The sequence below is a fragment of the Thermobia domestica genome, chromosome 11 (genome assembly GCF_964235325.1).
Source record: "Thermobia domestica chromosome 11, izTheDome1.hap1.1, whole genome shotgun sequence".
In the NCBI taxonomy this organism is placed as follows: domain Eukaryota; kingdom Metazoa; phylum Arthropoda; class Insecta; order Zygentoma; family Lepismatidae; genus Thermobia; species Thermobia domestica.
This window is the reverse complement of record NC_137464.1, coordinates 117444999-117453970: the sequence shown is the minus strand read 5'-3', so window position 1 is coordinate 117453970 and position 8972 is coordinate 117444999.

The window sequence follows — 8972 nt, the reverse complement described above, 5'->3', positions numbered from 1 at the left end:
GCTACTGCTGCAATTGCTTCCACCATTCTACAAGATATTGGAATGGTGACACACACGGACTATTCTCACGTTGTCGATAAAAATAAAATACTGAGAGAGAAAAGTCATATCAGGAGATCTTTGCGGTATAAACCTGATACTTTGCTTCGTGGTCTATACTTTGATGGGCGCAAAGATGATACCTTGGTAGTTGAAGAACGTGATTCTAAGTTATTTCGCAGACTTCAAAAAGAGGAGCATTACACTATCATTCAAGAATCTGGGTCGACATATATTGGCCACGTTTCTCCATCATCGGGATTTTCTACTGATATCGCTTCCAGCATAATTTCCTACTTGACTGAAGTTGAGATTTCTTTGGACGAATTAGGTGTTGTTGGCAGTATATTGGCCACGTTTCTCCATCATCGGGATTTTCTACTGATATCGCTTCCAGCATAATTTCCTACTTGACTGAAGTTGAGATTTCTTTGGACGAATTAGGTGTTGTTGGCAGTAATGGTATTGTTACCAATACCGGATGGAGGAATGGTGTAATTCGGCAAAATTGAACTTCATATAGGTAGACCGTTGCAGTGGGCTGTATGTCTTCTCCATTTTAATGAGTTGCCTCTCCGCCACTTACTTCAACACGTTGATGGGGAAACAACAGGTTATAAAACCTTTAGTGGGAAGATCGGTAAGCTGCTTAATGGCTGTGAAAGATTACCTGTAGTTCAATTTGAAAGAGTTGACTGCATAATCCCTGAAGTAGACCGTCAAATTCTCAGCAAAGACCAGCAGTGCCTTTTGGATATTTCAAGATCAGTAAATACAGGGGAATGTAAAAAAGATTTGTTCTATGGAGACCCTGGCCCTATGTCGCACTCAAGATAGCTGACAACCGCAAACAGAATTCTTAGGTTGTACATCAGTACTGAAAATCCCTCAGAAGGTCTTAAAGAATTGGTACTTTTTATATTGCGTTCGTACGTGCCTTTGTGGTTTAAAATCAAAACAAGCCATTCTTTCTTAGATGGTTCGAAACACTTTTTGAAGTAATTACTACAATAAGATACATACCGGAAACTCTTCGGCAAGTGGTAGAGCCTGTAATTGAGAGAAACGGGTTTTTCCCCATCCAGAAAGCTTGCTTTTGGCTATGATGACGGACGAAAGGAAATATATTAGAGAATTTGTTCTTAGACGAATAATAAAGGCAAGACAGGCAAAATCAGGAACTTCATATCACCCAAACTCAATTTTGGTGCTAAAGATTATACTGAAAGGATTGACTGGTCGACCTGCAAAGTATCTCCTCCATTGTTGTGTCGAATCAATGATGATGAAATCAGACTCCTTATACAGAGTGGCATAGTACCCGATTGGGAAGTTGTAAGAGGATTCCCTTGCCAGACACAAGCTGTCGAGAGACATGTAAAACTGGTAACAGAAGCAGCTAGCAAAGTATGTGGTTCTCAGTCAAGAGATGGATATATCAGGGTAACTCTGCAATCCAGAGCTATTACGCCACACTTCAGCCAAAAGTCTCATTTCAAAGTGAATCCTCATTGCTAAAACAAGTGACAAAATCCACAAAAATCAAGGATTAACTAAAAATATGTAAAACACACCTGCATTGAATAGTTGGTTGGGAAGGGTGTGGGTGTAACTCGAGCTGCAGCCAACTCCTCGTGGTGAGTTCTGGGTCATTCCTGTTTACGAATGGGCGAAGAGCTGCAGATGAAATTATTTAAATTTTAAGTACAATTTAAAAAAATAAAAAAAAAGTTGCATGAACTGTTTTACAATGTTCATTTTGCTCTTTAAACCAGTCATTTAACTGAAATAATCCAAACTCTGTTATACAAATGAAGAATGTTATTTTTTCGAAAATAATTTTCAGTTATGTTGTGAATTTAAAAAACACAATAACTATTTTTTACAGTTTAATACAATTTATATTACAGAAAACAAATCATAGAATGGATTAAATATTATTTATTTATAAGAAAAGAAATTAAAAATCACAAGATTTTCGTCATTTTTGGTACTTTAACTGCGATGCGCGGACGGAAGATGTTAACCGATTTCAATTTTTTTTCTTATTTTTTGTAATCACTACCAAAGGCAAATTTTCCGCGCTATAGCGATTTAAAAAAAATAAAAAGTTTTTTCGGCCCACCCTAATATATATATATATATATATATATATATATATATATATATATATATATAGATAGATAGATAGATAGATAGATATAGATACAGATAGACATAGATATAAACGAGAATTTTTCAAGTTCAGAAGGACTGTTATTTGCATTGTAAACACAACTACTAAGGTGGAAACACTGGTGAAATTTGAAGATTCGTAAGGGAGGGATAGTAATCGAAATGTAGTTCTAAGGAAGGATTTTCATTAACTAACTTGAGGGTTGATATAAGGACATATTAGGGTTACGATGACCTGCCTCAATCCCATGCTACATGCAGTTAGTATATTACAGACAATGTTAGTTGATACATATATTACTTAATAACGTTATTCCCCGAAATATAATTCTTACTGGGTTACTCAAGGCTTCCACATTAATTTTGATTTAAATACAGATCAAATGAATTTACTACATGGACCGAAAAATATATTTTGAAAAATCGTATAGTACAGTACGTTCAAAAAATATTGGGCTCCTCCAAACAAAAAATTCATTACACGACTGTAATGGTACATTACACATAGCTACTAAATAGCTTGAATGCAGTTGGAATATTATTTAAATCTTTGGAATTTCGTAGCACAAAACCAAGTGCCTTATAAGATTCATTAACTATTTTTTCAATGTGTAATTCATATGTAAGTTTGTTGTTTAGCCATACCCCCAGATCTTTATTAAAAGTTACTCTGGTTAATGTTTCACGAATCAGACCATATTCATGAGTATATGGAGTACATTGCCTTGAAAATGTGCAAAATAAGCATTTCTTTATATTAAAATAAGTTTATTTTGCAGCGACCATATATAACAACTATCTATATCTTGTAGCTCAATACAATCGAGTTGGTTAGCTATCTTCTTTTAAGGTCGTCAGCAAATAAAAGACATTGTGGGAAGTTAATAACACGTGGTAAGTCATTTATAAATAATAGAAAAAACAATAGTCCCAAATTGGATCCCTGTGGTACACCTGAATTCACATTGAACATAAAAGAGTGTAATTACTTATATACTACAAACTGCTTCTGGTTGCTTAAGTAAGAATAAATTAATTTTAGTAATCCATAAGAAATACCAAAATTAGATAACTTCTGTAGCAAAATAGTATGATCCAATTTATCAAATGCTTTAGCAAAATCAGGGTATATTGCATTCGTAGAGTAACTATCATTGAAAGAATCAGATATAAACTGAGTAAATGTGACCAAGTTTTTAAAAGTACATGTTTTCGGATAAAAGCCATGGTGATAAATTGATATATGATTTAACATGCTCAAAAATTTTCTGGTATAAAATTGGTTCAAATATTTTCGAAGGAACAGATATAAGTGAAATCAAACTAATTTTTTTTACTTCACATAAATTGCCCGACTTGAAAATAGGTATAATTTTACTAATTTTCCAAATATCTGGAAATATTTGAGATTTCAAGATGTTCTTCTATATATATAAAAGAGGAACACGAAGAACTTCCCCAACTACTCATTTTACTTTTTTTTTTTTTTTTTTTTTACAGATACCTCGTATTTACAGTGATAGTAGAAATATTTAAACAGTTCGTTGTTTCATGATAACTCGGTTCAGAAATTACATAAGAAGAGCAATCCGAAGAATAAACACTCTTCAAATAATCTGCAAAAGAATCCACAATTTCTTTACTGGAATTAAGTAATTTACCTTCACAAGTCATCTGATTCAATTTCCTGTTATCCCTCTTTTTATTATTTATGAAACTCCAAAATGTTTTCGGATTCTCAATTATCTTATTCTCGATGATAGCGAACCAGACAACCAACTAAATGACTACACTTAATGTATGTTATTAAATAATTTATTCTTAATCCTCATAACAGTTAAATCAATAATGCCTTAACGCCATGCATGGGCAGTGTGGCTATTAGCTATTTTCCTATTTCTTTCTTAAACTCTGAAATTTACGGTTTGAACACAAGTTAGCTTTAGTTGGTTTTAGTTAAAGCTAATAATCATTTGGTTCTGACAATAGTTGCTTAACTTAGACATCTCAAGAGAAACTACTGACCTGGTTGCTGCTGATATATTCTAGTCCTGTTATAAAAGTGTTGAAGTTATAATCACTAAAGATATAGAAACTTGGGTCCGAATTACCGAGATCTTTCTGAGACGAGAATTTAACCGAGACTGCTCTCCTTGTGTTCTAGGTACATGCAGGTTGAAAACTACCTTCCGTGTTTCTTGCAATATTTTAGATTCCTGCCGTTACAAGTACCTCGCAGATGACTCAATTGTCTTCCCTGTAGTAAGACTTCCTTAAACCAGACTCTAGATTTTTACAAATGTTTTTACATATTTCCTTGTTTGTGAAGTCTATGGAGTAATTTGCATATAGAGATTTCTTTACACGGAAGTATGGCTTTAAACAATGGAAGAGATTCTTAAGTTAATTTCCTTATACTCTTGTACTGTCTGACCTGAGTTCACGCATGCATTGGATATTCTTAATGAGAACCTACCCAGCACCTTTTTTTAAAGCTGAAATTATTTTCGAAATTATATGTACTTTTATGTAAATTGATGACTTTTGTCAAGTGATTTTTTCGTTTTTTGGAAATGAATCACAAGCAGGTGATTTTCCTTTGAATATATACACTGTAGTTAACCTAAATATTTGTTCACTTATTTGTGGATTTGTGCAGGAAACGAGTTCCTTTTGGCTTTATCTCTTTCCTTGTTGCTGTTTTAGTCCTGCTAACGGTACTTGTCTTAATAACTACATACTTCCACTACCTGACAATAGCTCATGATTATAAACAGTAATTCTAAATTTCAAATCATAATCAAAGTACGTAATACAGTAATATCATGTTTTAATATACTTACCTCCGTTTTTCTTAGCAGTTAGCACTATAACAAACGAACACACTCACACAATAACAAGTCAGAATTCGCTCCATAACAACATGAAAACCAGTCAAGCATGCACAGAAAGTGTTGGAGACTAGCTTCAAATGAAACACGATAGGTGACGCTTTCATCAAGAAGAAACGTATCAGGAAAGATGCAGAAATCTGCATCAATCGAGTAATCTTACATCACAATGCATTTACATGTATGAAATGACTCGTTTTTATTTTCGATCGTTTTCTCGGGTTGAAAATGCTGCACATCAGTGACAAAAAATGAAATGTATACACATATTTTAACGCGCCATTTGATGCACGTAAATGTTTTAGATTTTCCATGCCGCACTTGTAGTTCTGTGTGTAGATATTGTATATGAAAAATAAGGCTATACGTGTTTCACAAGTATCCTCATCCGATTTGCTTCAAATTTGGCACATCATCAGTAAGTCCAAAGGATCGACACATTTTTGTTTATGCAGAAAAACATTGTAAGAGAGTAACCCCTTTCCCCTGAAATATTATTATAAAATACGCTATAGGTAGGAAACGGTTAGTGTTAAAATGGTGTAAGTCAAACAATGCACATATAGTTGAAAGTAGAAAATGCTTGTTACTTTGTGTTACTTCTGAGAACAGAAACTTTATAACAACCTATGTTCCTGTCATTAGTCGAACGTCAGTGAGACTTCCTGGAAAAAATCAGTTTACATTTGCTCGTATGTCCATCTGTTTGTACCACGCTAGATTGCGCAATGTTCAATTCAGTCTTTCAACTTGAACATTTGAGGGTAGAAGCACAACACAGTCGAAATTCACTGTATTGATCCTAACTTTTAGGTCGTCTATCTATTCCTAAAAGTTCATTATTTCAACACTAGCTGTTTCATACCTATAGCGTATTTTATAATATAAGGGTTGGATTTTTAGTAATGGCAACAACGATATATCTTGGGAAGTAGAGTACTTACAAGTTCAAAGTTTTACAAGCCCTCGATGTAATCACCAGCATTGTGGTTCACTCGTTCCCAGCGATGTGGAAGCCGCTGGATGACGTTGGCAGTGTCTAATCTCTAGATAGTGCGAATGGAGCAATCGGTTTCCCGGAGGAGATCATCAATTGAACAGAATCCCACGAAGTGGTTCCTTCATCTTCATTAAAAGTGAATATCATTTAAAATTTTGTGTGTATGTATTTAAAAAACTCAAACCAAACAGGATCACAATTTTCTTTAGATTTCCTCCTAGTTCAAGCACAAGGTGCCTTTTTTTATTTTTTTACCTGAGCAACAGTTTCAATAAAAAGAATTAACAATAATGTCCATCGTTGTTTTTCATTAAACCACACACGCACACAAAAAAGTCAACCCAGTAAAAAAAGGGAAAAAACTTTTAGCATCTTGTGAAAGAGCAGGAAAACGGCAAATCTATCCAAATTAAATTAAATCAAAATAAAAATAATTCCTAAAAATTTGCAAAAAGGACATTTCAGACCGTTCGTCTCCCAACATGAGATAAACTTTTTACATATCTCTAAAACTTTAACAAAGTCACACACAAAACAGAACGTCGCCGATTCTAAATTTCAAAAAATGTTAAAACATATTGTAAAATGTAAAAAAAAATCACATCTTTCGGAAAACAAACGCTCCAGCACCGTTAAGGGGTGTATATCTTAAGAAGAACAATCCAAAACGCAAGCAAAAACAACTAAACAAACACAACAAATTCAAAACAATAGGTTATAAGCAAATCCAAATCTTAAAAAAAATTAGTAACTAAAAAGCTCAAAACAGTCTAAACTCATCAATGGTGTAGAACACAACATTTCAACTTACACTTAATACGACACCACACAAAATTATACACACACTTAAGTTAATCGTAACAATAAGGGCAGGCGAAGTTAACACATAGCCACAGTGTCCACATTCCACAACACAAACTAACGTAAACGCTACTTATTCATCATTTTCTTTAACAAGCCACAAACTTGTATCAAAAATCAAGTTATTTACGTATTTTTGTACTTTACATACTACAATTTAAAATTTAAGAAAAACTAAACTTATTTATCTCTCTTATTACATCGAATCAAAACTTAATAATCACAATATTAAAACAGTAACATCATGGCTCAAACACAAAACTTAAATTCATAAACACTTCTTAAAAAACATTTTCTAAAACACACACACACCCGCGATAACAAAAAATGGTGTTAACAAAGTATAGTAACAAAACGTGCTATAGGTTGGCCATGCATGGCAAAAAAGCACCAAGTAAATCCCAACAATAAGAAAAGTCTAAAATTCGTCGCCTCATGCAAATGAAAATAAAGGCCCAACAATTCTCCTTAGCGGCAATCCAGCGTCCAAAATATCGTCAAAAAATCACAAATCCAAAACCCGCAAAAAAATCTATGTGTGTGGTAAGGTGTGTGATAAAAATAACACTGGCAGCAAAAACTAAAACCAACCTATTTTACTTACTGGTGTTAAAAACAATTTTTTTATTCTTAAATAAAAATGTAAAACGTTGCTGTGTAAACACTAGTGCCAAAATAACTAATATTTAAAAAAGGTAACATTGTTTTCATCACTTCAAACTTAGTATTCTATTTCAAAGGTAGGAAGTAAATAAGCAATATCTTTCGTTTTAAAAGTATTTTTTTAGTTCTGGAAAAAACTATAGCAATTCTAAATAATTTTAGAAACTTCCACATTTTTTTCTTAACTTAAAAAAATATTTAAGTAAATTGCTTGTACAAAATGTAACTTAAAATATGTTCATTAAAAGAACTCACCAAATGCAACTGCTAAAACTCCAAATACTCTTTATAATATTAAATATGTAATGTTAGTTAAAAAAGTAAAGCCAGTGTTCAAAATATAATTTTATTTCCTTTTATGTCAAATTATTTAAAAACATCCAAAGCATACTATGGCCAAGCATTACTTGTATGTATAATACGTGAAGTCATGCAGTAAATATTTTGTTAATATAAAATAATGATATGTGTTAACATCTTCTAGTAGATATTTGTAAAATAAAAATTAACTTCAATTAGTATTGTTATGAAAGTTAAAAGATGTAAAACTAAAAAAATCAAATAAAAAAGAATTCGTAAAAAAGAATAAAATACATAAATCTTATAGGTAGTCATGCTAAGGATACGGTACCCGTTGACTAAACATGATATTCTAAAAAATGAATAATTATTTACATATCATACATATCATTTACATATCATACATATCATACATAAAAACGTCGGGCTAAGCAAAGGCGCAATCAGCTAATTATCTTGATCCTTCTAAACAATAGGAAAATCAAGATCAATGTAAATAAACAACAATCAACAACCAGGTCAAAAATGTTGCAACATAATAATAATAATAATAAAACTGCAAAAACCAACTAAATTTACCCAAAACCTTTTAAACAGACGTTTTTGCATTATATCTATCTATCTATATCTATCTATCTATCTATCTATCTATCTATCTATATCTATATCTATATCTACATCTTTATATATATATATATATATATATATATATATATATATATATATATATATAATGTTTTCATGAACATATTTTAAGTTACATTTTGTACAAGCAATTTACTTAAATATTTTTTAAGTTAAGAAAAAAATGTGGAAGTTTCTAAAATTATTTAGAATTGCTATAGTTTTTTCCAGAACTAAAAAAAATACTTTTAAAACAAAAGATATTGCTTATTTACTTCCTACCGTTGAAATAGAATACTAATTTTGAAGTGATGAAAACAATGTTACCTTTTTTAAATATTAGTTATTTTGGCACTAGTGTTTACACAGCAACGTTTTACATTTTTATTTAAGAATAAAAAAAATGTTTTTAACACCAG